This window comes from Coloeus monedula (genome assembly GCF_965178545.1).
Source record: "Coloeus monedula genome assembly, chromosome: 1".
Classification (NCBI taxonomy): domain Eukaryota; kingdom Metazoa; phylum Chordata; class Aves; order Passeriformes; family Corvidae; genus Coloeus; species Coloeus monedula.
Genome location: NC_138781.1, coordinates 52,909,831 through 52,929,660, shown reverse-complemented (window position 1 = coordinate 52,929,660; position 19,830 = coordinate 52,909,831).

Genomic DNA, 19,830 nt, shown 5'->3' with positions numbered 1-19,830 from the left:
CCTTCCAATCTAACCTGTTTTTACCTCCAAATGTTCAAACCCCGTGCTGGCACCCAAAAAGGATGGTTTTTGTTTAGTTCCAGCCAGCAGCAAGGCACCACACAGCCTCTCCCTCACTCTCACCCAGTGGAATGGGGAAGGTAATCAGAGTGGTAGAAGTCAGAAATAAGCATGGGTTGAGGTATAGGCAGTCAAACAGGTAAAGCAGAAGTTGTGCTCACAAACAGCAAAACAAGGAGTACATTCACCACTTCCCGTGGGCTGGCAGGTGTTCAGCCATCCCCAGGAAATCAGGGCTCCGTCACACATAGTGGTTTCTTGGGAAGACAAATGTCGTCACTCTGAACATCCCCCTTTCCTTCTTCCCCCAACTTTATATGCTCATCATGATGCCGTATGATATGGAGTATCCCTTTGGACAGTTAGGATCAGCTGTCCTAACTATATCTTCCCAACTTTTTGTGCACCCCCAGCCTTCCTCACTGTCATGGTGGTACAAGAAGCAGAAAAGGCCTTGAGACTGTGTAAGCACAGCTCAGCAATAACTAAAACATCCCTGTGTTATCAACACTGTTTCCAGCACAAATCCCAAACTAGCTAGTGTGAAGAAAATTAACTCTACCCCAGCCAAACTCTGCACATTTCTCATGATGCTTTCATGAAAAGCGCCCTCAAAAAGCTGCCACACAGGCCCATCTATGTGTTATGTTGCTGTTTGGGCAGTGTTGGTCAAAATGGAACATGTTTCTAAACCCTCATCTAGCCAGTTCTCAGGCCATAAAGTTCAGTGGGACCTTTGCAGGGGTGAGAGGAGATGCTCCTGCTACTTGTAGTGGTTTTGTGTTTAATTGGATGGTCTGTGTCTTGCAGGCATAAGATCATCTTTGCGGTTGTTTATGGATTTATAAATCTGCAGAATGATGGGCTTTGTAGTCTTTGGCTGCGGCTGTACAGAGGAAGTCTGAATATTTAATGGAGTATTGAATACTGCATGGCTTTTCCGTGTATGAACTTGGAGAAGGTGTTTTGATGGATTGGTTTGTTTGCTTCTCAAACTTTGTAGGGTCAGAGATCATGTGTCTGAGATGTTTTATACATCTTGTGTAGGTTTTAGGTAATTAATATTTCATGCTTGCCCCCAGATATGTGGTAGTGATTAAAACTCAATTAAGTGGTGATTATACAGAATGATGAATATTTCATTTATTTAATATGAAATAGGAAAAAAATATATTGCTGCCATGCTGGTTTTATTTCAAAAGACTTTGTCAAGATTAGCAAGATTGAAAATCTTTATAGTGTCCTGAATTTATTCTGCTGGAAGAATGCAAGTATTTCTTTTGAGGACTTTTTAAAATGGATTTTGTTGTCTTGCTTTATAAGGATGTTTCTTGCACCTTTATAAAAGCTTTTGCCTTGTTCATCTTCTGATACAGACCAAAGTAGTGTTCTCTTCACACCATTTGTTAATTGAGCTCTTGGTAATTGTATATGCAGAAATGTGTGTCTGCAAGACTGAAAGAAATCAGGTGGGTGAGACAAGTGTCTGTATCTGTACTCTGTCTCAGATGGTGGCAGGTGCTGTGCCAGGAAGGGCCGCAAGCCTGCCCACTGTCTGAGGTCTGTTCCCTTCATGCCTCCCCAACATATGGACCACTTGGATCAGAGGTATTAGGGTGTAGCTCCCTTTTTATTCAGTTTAATTACTGGTTTGGATATGTCTTCTGTGGATTTGTCTATTCCCTTTAGAATCTGTCATCTTCTGCAGTCTCCTGCGGCAACAGGTTTCAGATTTTGTCTGTGTACTGTGTATGAAAGTACTTCTTAAATGAATTTCCTGCTAGGAAAAGGGACACTAATTGAAACTATTGTTACAGGGCTTGGCAAATAATTGTTCTGTACTTGTCCTCATTCAGCTGTGCATTCAACCTTGCTCTTGCTCATCATCCAGGCATCTGTTTTCCAAGTTGAGGGCTTCCAAACCTTTTAGACCCTTCTTGAAAGGCAGCTGCTCCATCTGATTATTCATTGTAGTTTTTCCTCCCTGTACTTCTGATTTCTAGCTACAAGCACTTACTGGAAAGCAGAAATAAGGACTTAGAGATGCACTTTAAATTCCTAGGGGAGAAATTGGTCACTAGTATCTGCTGAAAATTTGGGATTTGCCTCCTGTATGGAAGAAGAGCTCAAACTGATCTTCAAAATACAGTTAATTTTAATATCTAAGCTTTTAAGGAACTGTAATAAAATAACTCATTGGTTTGAGTTGGATTCCAGTAGTGTTACTGACTTTTAGTTGCCCTTACTCTGCAAGGGGTTATTAGTGGAGTAAAGGACTTTTCAACACAGAGAGCTAAAGAGCATGAAACCTACCTGAAAAGCTGTATTGACTCATGCCTCCTGAAGCTTCACTGCTTTTGATGGGGCTGGCCAAGGGGGAAATTAGTATGTGCTCACCTCCTCTACGAGAAGCTAGTCTAGCTGAATTTTCAAAATTCAGTGCTCAGAGGCTTGCTGGAGCATACCTGTAGGAGGAGATGGACAGATTTTAGCCTGAAGGAGTGTGGATAAGTGCAGCTGTCAGAAGACAGTTGGAATACACACCCTGCTTCTGCAGCCAACGCTCAGCTCCCTTCTGCAGCGTGAGCATAAAGGCTGCTCATCATCACAACTGGCTCTTAAGAGCTCTATTACATAATGGAAGTTTTATTGTGTGGTTTGTAGTTCACAGTATTATTTAGGATTAAGTTTTGTTTCATGTAGCTGTCCTGCCAGTGCTGTGGTGGTGTCTTCCAGTGGTGTACCAAACTGCATGGCCAACATCTGTTCTAGGTCATCTTCCAGTGACCTGACTAGTTCTTCAGATAAGAGGCTCAGTCTCATATCATATGAAACTTTGTTGTAGGCACTGGAGAAAAATTAGAATTTGTTTTGTTACGTTTGAGGTGGTGGGTGTGTGTGAGTTTGGGGGGAGTCAGGATGGGGCTGTGTATCTTCTTTTCTATCTTTTAGCCTGTGTTGTTGAGGGAGTGCAATTTGATACTTGGTGCCTGCTGGATTTTCTGAGGCACTGATGCCTTTATGGTATATCATAAACACCTGTTAGTGCCGCAGCTGGACTGAGAGATGGCAAAGGCACCCATGCCAAGACATAGGCCACGAGATTAAGTTGGGACTTGCAGGCTCTTGGGGTCTCTTAGCTGTGCTCTGCCCTTGAAACTGTAAGCAAATTTGACCACTCATGGGTATACATGGAGAGTCAGAGATTAATGGAAAATCCTCAAAAACACATTCTACTCTGCATTTTACCTTCCTTATCTAACCCTGTCATCACAGTAGTGCCACTGTGGTCACAGTGGTGAGATGCAGAGGGAACTGAAAATTATCTGCAGATTGTTAGCATTCGTATCCATGTCATTTTCATCCACTTCAGTATGGCTGTAAATAAAGAAAATGGATCCTTTTGAACCTTAATTTGGTTGTCTGGACTCAAACTGCTGGTGAAGGAACTGGATTATATACTTTGATCTGTGTTGTAGCAGTCAGATTACATAGTTGGGCTGCTAACAACTAATGCTTGAGTGTGTTGTACATTAAATATTGCAAATCAAAGTTCAGCTGCTATGGATCTTACCTGGTGGGTTGGTTGCTTAATTTTTTCAGGTGAGCTCCAGGTGTGGGCCTATAGTAACTGTAAGTTTGTTCATCAACATAGAGGATTTTTGATAAATTATATGCTGGTGATTTTAATGTTCCTCATGGAAAACCACAAGGACTTCGGGTGCTGCTTCTCAGAGACATGTTAACTTCTCTGATTTGCCCATTCTTTTTCAATTCAAATGCATGCAGCCTGGTTCACATAGGTCTTTGTACATTTTAGTGTGCCTACATTTTGCTGATGTATGGCTAGTAATATTTTTTTTTTTTAGAGGAGCAGTTTCAAGCACATCTGATAGTTAGAGTTAGTGATCTGTGCTTTCTATGTCATGCAAGTGAAGAGGGGTTTAATCTAAGCTGTGCCTTAGACCTGAACTAGTTGAATGAATGGCATGTGAAATTCAAGCACAATAATCTTGGTTCAGCACTAAATTCTTCTGAGACTTTCAACCATGGATACACTTACTCTTTTTGTTATGAATTGAAAATAATATTGTACTACCAACCATCTCCTTAGTTCCTAGGTCTCTTCAAAATTGTTGTACAAATTCAAGAATGTCACTTGATAGAGCTTAAAAAAAAGAGGTGAAATTGTTATTTGACAGCCTAATGCTAAAATTAAGTTCTGTTTACGTGGGGCCAGAAAATCAAGTAGCAAATTTGTCAGCATGGATGGAATGCAAAAAAAAAAAAACCCTAAAAAAATTTAAAAATAAAATTTGCTGTTCTTGTAGGAATGTGAGCAGTGACTTGTTGAGAATGAAATCCCAAATAAAAATACTTGTAGGCTTGCAAGGCTAATGCAGTTACTGTGGGTACATGGTATTTCTTGGTTCTACACTCCAAGGAGGACTTGCGGAAACATAGGTAACGTTTAGTTTGGTTGTTTGCAGAAGAAACTGGTGTGAGATTCCTTGATGCATCTGATGGTTTCCTTGATGTTCATGATGCTGCAAGATGGTCTCACTTTGCTCCTGCTTGGGCGAAAACATAAATAGGTAGTCAGAATAACACTTTTTTGCCTCCCTGTACTATTGTCCTGCTCCTAGTGTTTTCTTCCTAAATCCAACCTAGCCTTCAAATAAATCTGTGAAGTTCTTGATAAGCCTCCTTCCTCCTGCCTTTTTCCCAGACATTGGGAATGGCTTTCAGTAAACACCTGTAGTTTCCTCCCTTGTTTATCTGCAGGTTGTGCCATGGACTCTATGCCATGAATGCAAAATGTGGCAGCTGTTAGGTGGTTGTATCGAGACCAGTTGCTGTCAGGACCAGAGATGCTGCTTCACTGTTTGCTTTTACCCTCTCTTTGCATCTTGCTTTCTGTTGTGTCTTTTGTTTTATACTTTGATAGTCCCTATTCCATTTTTGTGTAGTGATTATGCAGCCATGTCCTGGTTCCTGATAGGGGCTTCTGAATGCAGCCAATGATAAATGTGCAATAGCACTCATCCTGGCATACTTTCTGTCAAACTACTTCTGGTGAATTTATTTCCCTTTTATTTTTTTTTTTTTCTGTGGTGCTATGTACAGCAAGCAGCTGTCTACCAGCAGAAACTCTGGAGAACCAACTTTCCCACTGTTGATTTTCCCTTCAGTCCATATGGTTTTCTCCTTTAGAGTGAGGGACAGATGTACTTTGCCTGCTCGGTTGTATTAACACACCATTGGTTGCTTTTCTGCCCTGAACTCATAATGAAATAACCTAAATGATTATAAAGGCTTTAGTATCAGCTTCATTTCATTTTAGTAGACCAATAAAAGCGACCAGTGTGCAAGCTGCTGGCTCCAGTACTCCTGCATAAACCATTAGCAAAACAATACTACTGGCTCGTGACAAAGGAGAACAGCAGTGACAAGTCCAAGAATTCACTCTGAAAAGAAGTTAACCAAGTGCCAGTGAATCCAGAGACCCACTCATATGCACGCTGGCTGCTGTGTGAGCTTTTTGTTTGAGGTTGAGAAGTCGGCACTTTCTCATAATTTGTTTTACATTCTGGATCATCTTCTGTAAATATCCTTTGCAGTGTTTCCAGCAATGCTGGCAGCTGCCTAGGCACCAGAGGAGCTTTCCCAGTTAGCTTTCATGCACAGAAATCGGATGGGTTTTGCATTTTATGCATGAGACTGCTTCATCTGGCTGCCACCTATGCTTTGCCCTGCAATGCTAGCAGCTAACGTATTTGCAGTGCTATACCTCATGTGCCAGGTACTGTGTGTTGGCTTTAAAGAGCAGGAGTCTCCCCACAAGGCCCAGAGGAGCCTCAGGATGTCTCTGCTAGAATACCTGTGGTTACCTCACTGGTTGTGGAGGGTAGGAGAAGCATCATCTCATGGGACCCAACACATGGAGCCCTCTGTACCGAGCAACAGCAACAACAACAGCAAAATCCTGTGAGCCTTTTATTTACCTAAGGTTTGTTAAGTGTCCCTTGAAGGATGCCTATACAATATACAGATGTTCTACTGTATATTTCAAAGTATGCAGAAACTGTAAGACTGCCTACCAACCCTCAACAGATATAAAATAGTACCATCTGCTTATGTATTATCCTCTAGTGTTTTGCTGTGTTATATAAACAAAAGCACTGCTCATGTTTGGGTACCTGCATGGACAGACAGTGGTCTGGTTTCAGACATGGCTGCCTGTGAGGGTGGCTGCCCTGTGGTACTTTCTGTTGAATGGTAAAGCTCCCAGCTGGGCTGGTCAGAAGACCTCTGCTCTGCTGACACCCTTTTTCTGGGTGTTTTATGTTTAGGTTTTGCCTGAGACCTCTGCAAAAGCAATACAAGTTTCTGAGAGCTTTGGTCCCCTCTTCTCTGTCTCTTCTTTTGTTTTCCTTCTTTCAAGCTGAAAAGAAAAACCTCGCCTTTTTAATTTTACTTGCTGAATTTAAAGATGTCATGATCATTCTTTTCCAGGAAAAACTTTCCGCTTCAAACTTTCCTAAGATGTACACTGAGTACGAGTGCTCCCCAAAACGTCTGGTCAGCTGAAGCAATTTTAAAATGTAGTTTCAGCTAGAGCACAACAGATGCTGGAAGAGGGATGTAGATGACCTCAGGGTCAGTGAGAGGATTAAATTTTCCTAAAACAGAGCTTGGAAAAGATTAATATCTCTCTGTTATTTGCTATGTTCTGTTAGCTGTACATTAAGTCTAATAAGGGAACTGAGGCTTCTTTCTGTGCCCCTGTAGCCAGGAGGAGCATTCAATAAGTTTGTATGGACTTTTCCTTTCCATCTCTTTGCTTTTGCAGAAGTGGGTGAACAGCACAGCATCATCACCTTTCCTGCTTGCCCAGATCTTTTTTCTCTTAGGATTTGTTTCACTATCCCTGCAGCACATCTTCCAATCATCTAGGTGGATGTAGTTGCATGGATATATTTTAAAAATTTAATTATTCTTTGATTCATTTGTGTTCATCAGTGTCATTGGCAGCAATCTGAGAGTTCACAATCTAGTGTGCTGGCATCATGTGCTTCTCTTCTTGCTTCTTTTGTCTGATCTTTGTAGTTACAAACCTTTGAAGAATGTTCATCCTGTTGTTTTCAGTCTCCTGATATATGTTCTAAAGCAGATGTTTCTAACCCATTAAGAATGCCTTTACAGTGGTAGCGAGACTTAAATTTGCAGAGTTGATCTGAAATAGGACAATAATTTCCAAATGATCATCCTTAGTTTCTTGGTGCATTGTGGGTTTGTTATTTTTAGTAATCTTTGCCATTTAGTTGTCAGTCTCACATTGATGATCTTCCTTTCCACTGCCAAGATCAGCTGCTAGAGTCAAGGGGTTATGATTGCTTTAACGAATGAGCAGGGAGCTTTGTAGTCTGATGGTTGCAGACAAAAAAGTTTGATATTTCATTCTCTTTGAACAGAGTTACAAAAAGTCAACACAAAAACATGTAAAGAATTTCAACAGTATATCACTGCAAAGCCCTGCTGATTTCATGTTTCTCCTGATGATGTTTTCTTTCTTCTCTTTTTGTTTAAATGGACATGGTACTGTTCTAAGAGCAGTCTATGGGGATGTGCCTGGAATAAGTCATCAAGTCATCTCGCAGTAGTAGTCATTCTGGATGTAGGGTTTCATTTTGTCTTTTTTCTGCAAAATATATAGTGAGGCATATTTTCTTTCCTGTTTTTTTCCTCCCCCTTCTCCTCCTACTCAAAAGGAAACGCAGTTAGCCCTTTAGTAGTTACCTGGTGATGTGGTTGTAAGCCCTGAAATCTCACTTAAAGCTTCTGGCTGGACTAGGTTTGAAGTGTGAAGAACATCCTCTGGTCCCTAAGTTTCCAAACTGTCATACAAGCACCACTTGTGCATGTTCATATTGGTGTAATACCAGCTAAGTTCTCCTTCCAAACCCTCCGTATTAAGTGGGTTGTTGGGGCTCAGCGATGACCAGGGTCTTGTTTCACCCATTCCACACCTCACCTTCATGTTGCAGTGTGTGCACAAGCGTTGCTGTGGTGCCAGGTGTATGATTCTCTATTTCTGGAGGTTTCCTCAGTTTCCCTTGTTTCTCTAATTTTATCTAGTTTTGCAATTGCTCTGTGGCCAGGTAGTTGCTCACACTATTGGTAGTATTGGTATTGGATTTAAAAGCTGAATAAAATCACTTCTGTGATCCAGTTTCTTTGTTTATAGAGAAAATGAAATATGTCAGGAAGCTGATACCTTCTCAGAGAATACACAGTAAATGATCCCTATCAGAGACCACTGAGTAGCAGCCACTCCTGGTTCAAACAATGAAGACTCTGTCTTTTATGACTGGGGACTATATCCTGGCAGGCCTGTACCTGGCTGGATAGGTGCCTGTATGCCTTGATACATTTACCGCCCTGTGACGTGAGCTATTATGTGCAAATACCGTCTGTCACGGGGGTAGCCATACATGCAGGGACTGAGCTGGAGACAGCCAGGATAAGTCTCTAACGTGAATAATGAGTTCAACTGTGTTACTGCTGTCTCTGTAGACACCAGAGGGATATGGCTTTGCTCTGATAAACAGCAGGGTGAAGAGGTCGGGAAGGACACCTTCTATGTGCAGGATGAAGCCAGGGAGAGCCCAAAAGCCTGAGAAACAGCTGGACACCAAGCTCTCCCCAGCAGGCTCTCCACAGCTCTCACCGTTGCTTTGTCCTTTTGCAGAAGATTCCACCAAATCCAGCTGGTTACTCTTCTCCACCCTTGGGCTGAGGGCAGGAGCACAGCGCTTGTTGGCCCTGGATGCCTGCTCCACCTACCTTTAGGTGCTCAGCTGTGATGGCTTTGCCACTTCTGCGCCATCAATTGCCTTTTTAAACGGGATTTAAGCTGGATTCTTTACCTGCAGGAATGCACAGGGCTATGTGTGAAACTATTATTTATATCTGCTTTTCAACCCAACCAGGCCATTTGCCTCCCCACTTGTCACATTTGCTGGGCGGTTTATTTATGTAGAGCTGTCTGAACCAGAATCTCTGATCTGTTGAGTGTTGGATTGAGCCTTTGCTTTTGTGATTGTTGGGCAAAGGCTGGATTGTGGCGGCCTTTATTTTTCTTCCCTTGAGTAGATTAAAACCGTATCTGAGCATAATAGAGGGCTCTTGGCAATGTTACAAGCATTGACTTACTTTAAAATTTCTATTTTTCCTCTCTTCAAAACTGTTACTTACCATGTTTTAAATTTTGCTCTGTCAGTGGGCCCTTAACAAGAGGAGAATAAATTTCTTTTCACTAGATGTTAACTCCTAAATGCTTTGGCTTTATGACCTCTAACTGTGCCTTTATGCATGGGAATGAGGCAAAGGAAGCCCAACAAAGATAGAAACTCTGTATTTCCAGTAATAATCAGCTGTTTCCCAATTTCCTTGTCACTTCTGAGCCTTTGAATTTTACTCCTCTATGTAAAGTCTTAATTTTTCTTTTGTACTTCATTGCTCCTTATGGCTGTTGTGAATTTATAGGCATTGTCTCTTTGCTAATTCTGCTCAGTCTGGTTCGTGAGTGGGTATGCATGAGAAAATGCTTAGCAACTGAAGGCAGAGCTTCAAGAGGTGTAACTAAGAAAGTATTTCTGCTGCATCTGACTTCAGTGTTTCAAAAGTGGTTTTTTTAGATTCTCCTTGCGAAGCTTAAGAGGCATGTTTTGTTTCATTTCTTTTTTTCTACAAATACCAAGTACTTTATTGCTTTGTTCTGTATGAAATTTGGGAAATGCACTCATCCAGACTATAGACAAGTTGGTTTATTCAAGGAGATAAGTGAGCAAAACCTCCCTGTGTAAATCCTTTCGCACCAGAAACACCCTATACTTAAAATAGAAAAATCAGCTCTTCAGCTGTAAAAATGTTCTCCACTTCATGAATTTTTATTAAGCACATTTTTTTCCTGCTAAGCATGCTAGTAAGTCTGCAAGCCTGGTCTCTCCAGCTGGGGAGTCAACTAATAGCATTAAATGAGAACAAAAAGCTGGAGAAAATGTTTGGTGTGGACATCCAGTGGTTTACATCATGTTATCCTTCTTCCATTTCTCTACTTGCTGTAGTTGTTGACTTGCCTTTGGTATTCACGTGAGCTAAAATATCTGCCTGCTGCTCAGATATCCTTGTGCCAGGACTGAAACTGGACCATATTGTTCCATCATTAAAGGGGCAACATTGAATACTTGGGAAATTAACAACAGCTGCAAGTTCTTCAGCTATTTTTATTTGTACTGTGGCTCTGATTTTTCTAGTGTATTTGTGCTGAAGTCAGAAGAGGAAAGGAAAATAGATCCCCCAAGAGGCTGATTTTTTGTTTTTAATTAAAAAAAAGGCCTTACCTAACAAAGGCATCCATAAAACAAATGGTAGCAAGGGTCGCCTAGCAATTTACTTGGTGTTTTGTGGGCCCCTTAGTCTGGTTGCTGCTATGAATTTCTGTGAACTTTAGTGGCACCTTAGTATGTAGTGAGGTAATTGGCACTTTCTATGGTCAGCCCCCTCTTTTAAAAGTCCTACTACTAATAACATCTGTCTTAGCCTTTTGTAAAGATTCCTAGCAGCAAACAATTTTCCATTTTATTTATAGTTTATGCTCCTAGCCAGAGATATAAGCCTCAATCCCCAAGAGCCACTCCATTCGGTGGTCTTTGGATGAGGCCCTAAAGCCAAGCTAGAAAAGCTTTAGAGGATGATTGTTAAACAGGATTTCTTAGGTATCATTTAAGAGTCCGGTGGCTTGAATTTCTTCCCGTAAGTCTCATGATCATGTGTCAGGAATGACAAGGCAGAGCCTTATCCTTTCTGAAAGTTCAAGAAGGTGCTCGTAAGAGCCACTGTAGGAACCAGACATAAGTGCATTGCTTCTTTATTTGAAAAGCAATTTAGCAAGAGTGTATTTTTTCCCTTTAACTGAAGAGAGAGGTGGTCCAATTCTTTTGTCTTGTTATGTGACCTAACTCATGGACAGAGATCTTTTGCTTAGGCTGGACATCATTCTAGAAAACCGCATACCGCTATTGGAATTTACAGCCGTTCCTTTAAAAATGTTGAATATGAGTTGGTATATTTCTGGATTTGAGTGGAAATCTATAAAGGTGATGGTTTACTGTTCGTATTCAGTAACTTAAAACTTTAAGGGCAAAGCTAAACCTGTTCCCCCTAACACGAGTGCACTGTGAATGGTAAGAAGAGTCTCCTTTGTATATGGAGCCTTATTCACATATTTGAAGGACTGAGACTTTCTTCAGTATCTGGTGTCTGATTTGGGAGTCTCTAAACTGGGGTGAAAATTTCTGCTGCTTTAAATGAACGTGGCTTTACTGACATGGGTCACCACCCTTGCATTTAAGCTTTTAGAAGTTTTCAGCTTGTCATTGGAAAACAACAGTAGCAAGCATGAGCCAAGGGCAAGCAAGCAACCTCTCAATGGTGACGTGCCAGGCTTTTCCTTTCCCAAATTAGAAGCTAAGCACACTACACAAAAAAGGATTTATTTTTGTGCCTTGCACCCCGGGAAGATGATAAAAAGATTTTTGCCCTGGGCTGGCATGAAGAGCTATAGCTAATTCATGGTGTCATGCATTTGTGTCAGAAAGGGCTCAAGGTACCAAACTTGGCTGTAGGTGAAAAATTGGAACTGCTGCCTTGCATGGAGGAGCGGTGCACCAGTTATCTGTCTGTAGTATAAAAATGACAAAGCCAGTGGAGTTGTCCCTTCATCAGTACCTTTGCAAGATGCTGTCATTCCTATATGGTGGCCAGTAATTCAGACTACCTCTGTGATTTGTTTGGCTGCCACCTTGTTGGTTTCTCTCCTCTAAAACCTGTGGGGAAACATGCTGGGAAGAAGCCTTGGCTGTGGCTTTGAATCAGTGCCATTTATTTCAGTGAGCCCAAAGTTTTATTCCACTTCATATTTTTCCAATTGTTTTGGGCATGTCATTGTCTTCCTTGCTTCTCTGCCCTGCTGCTCCTATTTTCTTTTCTAATGCAAGAATTTACATTTGTAGTTACAGTATAAAGGGTCCTTTGCCTGAGCAGAACTGCCCTGGAGAAATGTAGGAGCTTTAGTGCTTTTGTACTGCAGTGCTGTTTCCCCTCTGAGATGAACCCAGCACTTGGAAGAGCAGCTGGCAGGCCTATGAAGAGAGGGGCAGCAAGCCAAGCTGTATCCTGTGAAAGCAGAAGCACTGCCCTTGAAATCTCTGGAAATGCCCACTACATGCACAGGGATTAAATTTTCTCTGAAAGTTCAGTTTATGCAACATTATCAACACTGACCAAAATATGCAAGTGTGTCTGTGCTCGTCTCTGAGCTTTTGGTGCTATTTCCATCTCTTAGTGTGGGCAGGCACTACTAAAATCCTCAGCGCTCTCAGTCTAGTTGAATAATTTTCTAGCTGCTAGGTTTATAAATTAAACATTTATGGCCACATCTCATGCTATTATCCATCCATAGCAATATCTCCAGGCAAGGATCTTGAGCTTTTTTGGAGTGTAGACCATGTGTTAAAGAAGAGCGAATGTTTCATTTATGCCTCATCTCACTCCTGCACTTCTCAGTTGCAAAACATCCCTGAGGTAACCTCAGATATTTCTTGTGAGGAAATAACCTTAGTAAGAAGATTTTTGATGTCTGTGCTGTCTGTGTCAAAGGAAAGGGCAGAGTTCACTGCAGCATCTCCAAATTTTTTTATGTCTTTTCAAGTAACTTCCCAACACACAAATATGATCTATCATCTGCAAGCTGGAAAACAGAAAAATAGAGCATCAGATGAACCACAGATCACAAGGGTGGTAGCAAGAGGTCCAACAGTGATAACAAGGGCATTTGCATTTTAACTGTTATTAATGGAAGCTGAAAGCTTGATGGTGTCCCAGAAAAATCCGTGTATATGGACAGATGTTTGAACAAGGGGCATGCACTGATTAACAGTGAGAGGAGACTTGTAAAAAGCTATCCACATCCTGCATGTCCTTCATCAAGTTGTGAAGTGAGTGGTTTGAGGGGTGAAAGGAAGTGTGAGCCAAGTTGTGGCTTCTATACCTAACCACAGAGGTTGTGTGAATTTGTCTGGTTGTTTGTATCCAGTATCTCTATCTAAACAGTCATCTTTAGAACCTTTTTGGTTTTTCTTCTTTTTCTTCCAGGAAGCTATTTTGAATGTGGAAAAACTCAGGTAATAACTTAAAGCAAGGAAATGATCATTTTAGAAAAATGCCAAAACTCACGTGCTTTTTTGATTTAAATGAAAAGATTTGTCACATTCTTAGTGGTTTATGTTGAAATTGGACAATCTGGGACATTGCAGATTATTGTTTGGGTACATTCAGGCTCCTAATAAAAGAAAAGCAAATATTAAGGTCTTACGTAGGAGGTTACTTCCTTTGGAAAAATGCTTTGCCATCAGTAGGCATTGTTACTTGCCTGAAAGGGTTGTCTATTTATTTGCTATTCTAGTCCTTTAACAGGAAATACTCCAAGGACAAATGCTTAGTATTTCTTCCTGCTTGAATGAGTAGTTGTGAGGTACAGCTGTTAGATTCATCTCACTGGAATTTAATAATCATATGCTATTGCTATGGCAGTGTATTGGACTGTCTGAATAGGAGTCAGTTTAGGCTCTTAGTTTAAACTAAAAGGCACTGATGTTTCAGTCTACCTGGTGAGTGTCTGCCTAAAAGCCACAACAGTGCATGTCACTGAAAGCTTAAATTGACTTGTTAAACAAATACAAATAACATTCAGTCAACTCTTCTGCTGTTTCTTTCTCTGAGGAGAGTTTTGGTTTGAGACAGAGATGTGTTTGCTGCCAATCAGTAGGAACTTTAATAGACTGTGTGCAAGAATAGAAAAATGTGATTATTAACCTGGATGGACCCAAACCCGTAAACTCCTCCCAGTGTTCCGGTAACTGAGTCCCAGAGCAAATGGGTTTCTGGACTGCAACTTGGAGATAATAGTATGACGGCCTTGCAGACCAGACTACACTTTGCTCTGCTACTGTGTTTCAGCATTTACTTCAATGTAGTTAGTCTAATGTAGCTGTAACAAATGAACTAAAGTTTCCTTTAGAACTGTTTCTCCAGTCCCAGTATGGTCATTAAACCCGATTGGACCTGTACCACAAATTGTACATCAGTGCTTCTCCCTTGAGAGACTGAGTGGCCTTGTGAGGAGGATGTGAAGGACACGGTAATGATGGTTGTTAATGTAAGTGCGTAGGTAATAATTAACTTCACTATTAAGCAGGTGGGAGATGGCCAAGTGTGAAGCTTCCCCTAGCAAAGCATTCAAGTAGATGCTTCTCCTCAAAGAAGTACCTGGATTCTGAGTTGCCAGGATTTTTAGAAATTGGTTTTCAAATATCAGAATGTTTCCAAGGTAACCTCTTTAATCTCCACTGTGTTCAGATGCTTACTAATTTAATATACACATGACGTGTGTAATCTGATTTAAAATTAACAGATGCTCCTAAAAACAATCTAACACTGAATATGATGGGTTTCTAGAATAACCTCTTCAAGGTGGGAACTTGCCTTGGCATTTCTTACCTTCCAGGGGAAAAGCACTTAGATAATATTTCATTATTATTGATTTCTTTTGTTCCCTGCACCACTGGGTGTGTGATTGGTCATGGACTCCTCATCTTTTTTTTTTTTTTTGAGACTGAGTATTTGATACCTTCAGTGTTAGATGTTTTCAGGACTTATAAGCACAAAGGATTTTGATCCAGTATTTGCAGTTTTGGAATAAGTATCTCAGAAAAGTGGAAAGAGAAAAGTCTTAGTTGAATAAGAAAATATTTTGTTTTCTAATAACTCTTCTTAAGAAGGATCTGAGGAAGGTGTGCATCCCTGGATTAAATGTCAAGAATGAAAAATAAGGGTATTAGGGAGGGGAGCAAGAGCTGCCATGATTATGCAGCTGCATAATCTGTCCTCTCAGCTCATGCTGTCTCTCTCTGTGGAACAAATGAGTGCGTGGGGGATGCATAACATCAACAGAACAGAGCCTGGGAGGTCCCAAAGCAACTGCCCTATGTCCTAGGGACCATCCAAGAAATCTATTTTCCTGTAGCCTTTGAAGGGCTGTCATAACTTAACTAATCAGCGTCTGTAGCTCAGTGCTGTTAAGTGCCTTAATCTTGTCTGCACTGCAGATGACTAAGAAAATCGAGTCTGAATTCATCTTCTTTTGCTTAGTCTTTCTTTGCTTTGGTTTTATTAGTTTGGTAGATGAAGGCCCCTGAGGATTTAAGTACTAGGTAATTTAAAGGCTGTTTTCATTCTTGGGATGGTAAAGTGGAAAAATGAAATGCATGTAGGAAGCAGGCAAATTTGCCAGTTCAGCATGGAGTGGTGTTGTTTCACATAAAAATGGGGGAACCTAAAACTAGACTTTGCCCTTAGTATTACCCTAAATAGCATCAGTTCCTGCCAGCAGAAAGTGCCCACTCGGGATCAAGGCTGGAGATGAGCAAAGCTTCCAGTTCTTAGTCAAAGGAAAGCTCATTTGTTGTCTGTGTTCATGGTGTTCATTAGAGGCATAAAAGTAAAAACATTGTATCACCAAATCATTTTATATGAGAAATTTCATTTAGGCTTATTTCATTTTTAAAGAGACTGAGGGTGACAACAGTGGATGTCCTCACTCTCAGCATGGTCTTCCTTTCAATTCCTGACAAGTGATCCCTTCCTCCCATGCACCCTACTTTATGGGTTGTTTCATGATGTGACTTGTTCTGTAGTTAAAGAATGCAAATAATGATATCCTTAGTTTTATTTCTCATGCAAAGGAAACAGTAATTGCAGAAGTGAAGTTCAATTTTGAAGCTGTGGAACCTGCCCAGTACCATTTGGAATGGATCAACCTCTGCAAGTGGAGTTGGGAAAGCGTTACATCTGTTTGCTTGCAGTTGGAACAAAAAAGTCTGCCACTACCCCCTTGAAGTTGCAGAGACTCCAGTGGAATGTTGGGTCTTTTTTGCTTTTCTTGGGTGAAAATGCCTTCAGTATGTGAAAACGCCTTCAGTATGCTTTCTTGCAGGTCTGACATTAGAACTTTCAGTGTAAGGTCCATTCCACCAAGAAGGTTTAAACACCCCCACTCCCCAGCTTTTATGTTTGTGTAATTATTGCTGCATTCATGGGTGTAGAAATAAGAAGGTAAAGCAAGTCCTAAACTTCTCTGATACTGAGGCTCTCTTGGCACTTTTGTAAGCATCTGGTTTGACATTCTCATATAGAACTGAGCTGGGTATTTCACATAACTATGACAACTACTGTAACTATGCTTTCCAAACAGTTTGGAAAAGATTGAGTGCAGTTGTTCCATCTGAAGCAATCTGATGGTGGTTTGGGTTGATGTGAAGTTTAATATGAATCAACAGTATGCCCTGAAAGCTGAAAGGGCCAGCTGTGTCCTGGATGCATCGAGCACAGCATTGCCAGCTGGTCAGGGAAGTTACTGTCCTGCTCTACACTGCATCAGTGTGGCTCCACCTGGAGTCCTGTGTGCAGTTTTGGGTGTCACAATACTAGAAGAACATAAAATTATAAGTGAGTGTCAAGGGGAGGGTGACTGAGGTGGTGAAAGACATGGAGGGCAAGACCTAATGAGAGACAACTGGGATTACTTGTTTTATGGAGCCTGGAGAAAAGAAGGCTGAGGGATGATCTCACTGAAGTCTGTAACTTCCTCAAGAGGAGTAGTGAATGGGGAGGTGTGCATCTCTCTCTGGTGACCAGCAGTAAGACATGAGGGGATGGAATGAAGCTGCATCAGGGGAAGTTCAGATTGGATATTAGGAAAAGGTTCTTCACTGAGAAGGTCACTGGAACAGGCTCCCCAGGAAGTGGTCATGGCACCAAGTCTGTCAGAGTCCAAGGAGCATCTGGAGGATGCTCTCAGGCTTAAGGTTTAGTGTTAGGTAGTCCTGTGAGGAACAGGGACTTGGACTGAGTCATTCTTACGGGGTCCTTTCAAGTTGCGATATTCTGTGATTCCATGGTAGTTGTGCTTATTGATTTCTCATATTACTGCTCACAAATGCGAAGAGATAATCAGTAGGTGTGACTGCTGAGAACGGAGAGAGGACTGAGAGCTGAGCGAGGGGATGTGTGTGGGTGAGGTTTTGTACAGGTGATGTACTGCCCCAGTCGGGCTGCGGGGAGGGTGCAGCAGCGCCGGGGCACTGCGGGGAGGGAGGGCGCTGTCCGCGGTGCTGAGCACCGGGCCCGCACCCTCTCTGTCGTCGCGGGCTCTAAAAAATAAGGGCGCCTTGCTTTGCCTTTTATTTCTTCCTTTTTGCCTCCATTGGATATGGATGAAGGAATTATATTCAGTTGAAATTGTATTGTTCTGGGACTGAAGTGCATTTGCAATTTGCTGCATTATGGCCAAAAAAAAAAAAAAAAAAAAAATTGAACAAATAAATGAGTCAGGTTCCTGAAATGAAAAGGCACACAAGGAATATTTGTATTTCTCCTGTGGGAAAGGTTAATAGATCTAAATGTAAAGTAATGCTGTGTGGTAGGAAGCTATCTAATGCTAAACCCACGTTAATTTTAAATAAAAATATGATGATTAGTACATATGCTCTAAACAGCACAAGAAGTAATAAGAATTAGATGCTTGTACTGAAATTTTTTAATGTTGTAAAACACACACTGATTAATTCAAGGTGGAAAAGTTGTTTCTTTTGAGAATCTTATATGAGAAATATTCCCTTCTTTCTTAGAGAATAGATAAAAAGTCTAACCAAAACCAACCCCTAATGAAAGATATGAAAATCATTCTTTGTACTATGAGTTATATGACTTTATAATCTTGGTGTTGATGAAAGAGTTGTATAAACGAAATAGTATTTGTTCTGTTTACTGCTAAGTGGGAGGGAGAGCTTGATAAAGAATTGGCATCCTTTTATACAAGAACTTTCTGCTGTTTCCTCATTACTTCAGTAAATAAAAATACCTGAACATAATCCTGGGTTTTACCTGTCTTTTGCAACAAGGGTATATGTTGAAGTCACTGGTAACATGGCTTGCGAGCTCAGTGTCTTAGAATAGTTTTGCAGATGGGCTACTTTCATCCTCAGCTGTTAGCATAACCAGGGAAGAAGTAGGGATGAATTTTGATGGATTCGGGCGAGGCTAAAACACAACATGTTTTCTCTGGCAAATTGTTTTCACCCTTAGGCTGCGCTGTCCAGTTTCATATATGCTGTCTCTTACTTTAATAGATATTTTGCCCTTTTCTTGGCTATGGAAGAGCAGGATGCCTCATATTCTTGTGTCTGAAAATCCAGTCTTTCAAACTTTCAGCATACAGAAGTCCTTCTGATACAGCCCAGCTTGTATCTCCTAATGCTTCCAGCTCTTGTCTTGGCACTGAAAGGGATAGTGTTCTGAAAACTGGTGCAATTTTAAAGGTCAGATCCCATGAAACATTGTGATTCTTAGCCAATAATGTGCCTTCTGGAACTGCTTATTTAGTCTGAAGTTGCACTCTAGTCTTTCTCTTCATTTTGTCTGGGCTTCATCAAGTATTTGCCAGGTGCGGTGACGAATAAAACCAGGAAAGATCTGAATTTTGCAAGCGGCCTTCTGTACCAGAGGTAGCAGATATAGACAGTTATTCCTCAGATGCTGTGGAGCCATGTGAGAAAGATGTTGTCTTTCCCATTTTCTCAGTTACTAATTTGATCCAGCAGTATGGAAGACAGATTTCTGGCTCTGTGTCAGAACAAGGTTGTGTGATGCTCAGAAACAATAAGGTCTTGTTCCATGTCTTAGATACTTCTAACTCTTTCTTCCTGTTCATCTGTGTACTGATCTGAGCAGAGCCTCCCTCAGAGGCTGTAGCCACAAGACTGCCATGTAGATCATCCTGCACCCTACTAATGTACAGCATATACCCAGCTAAGTGGGAGGTTACAGCCGCTAAGCAGGTCATCCCAGAATACCAGGAGCCACTTCCATCATATCAGTATGGCAGGTCACTGTTAAATACCTGTTTTCCTTCCTTCTGAATCTACCTTGGATCCTTATAACTGTAATGGAAAAGAAAGAGGGTTACCCGTGGTTGCTGGTAACTGATAGGGTTTCATTGGCCTTGTGACTGATAGCAGCCCCGTGCCTCCTACAGAATCTGGCTTTGAGCAGATGTCACAAACTCGCTGTGGATCTCCCTTCAGCATACAGATAGCAATTGCCCTCTGTCTGCCCTCCACAGGCACAGCTGTCCACAGCAGGCTGCTTTTTTCGTTGGTACCCATAACAAAAATGGACTGTACTCATGCTGAAATATGCATATGGAGCTTTATTTGCTTTTACTTTTTTGTTACTAATTTCCAAACCTCCAATGAAGGCACTGGGTGTGAATCCCTTGATTACAAAGGGGAATTAATTGATCAGATCTATTTTTTTTTGTTGTCCTGTGGACTGAGAGATAATGATGTGCAATGTGGAGGATATTCCTGCTAGAGATAGTATTTCTGCAAATTCTGCAAAGCATATCTGTGGAGTACCACCCAACATTCAGTGAGCAGGCTGCCTGCTCCAGCATCCCCCACACCATGTGCGTACATGTGCATTTTGTGTTCTGTATTTTATGGTGTGATCAAAACCAGCCTTTGGCTAATGTTTTAGTAACTCCTATTTCTCATTGTTCTTACTAGCAGCAGTAACATTTGCAGTATC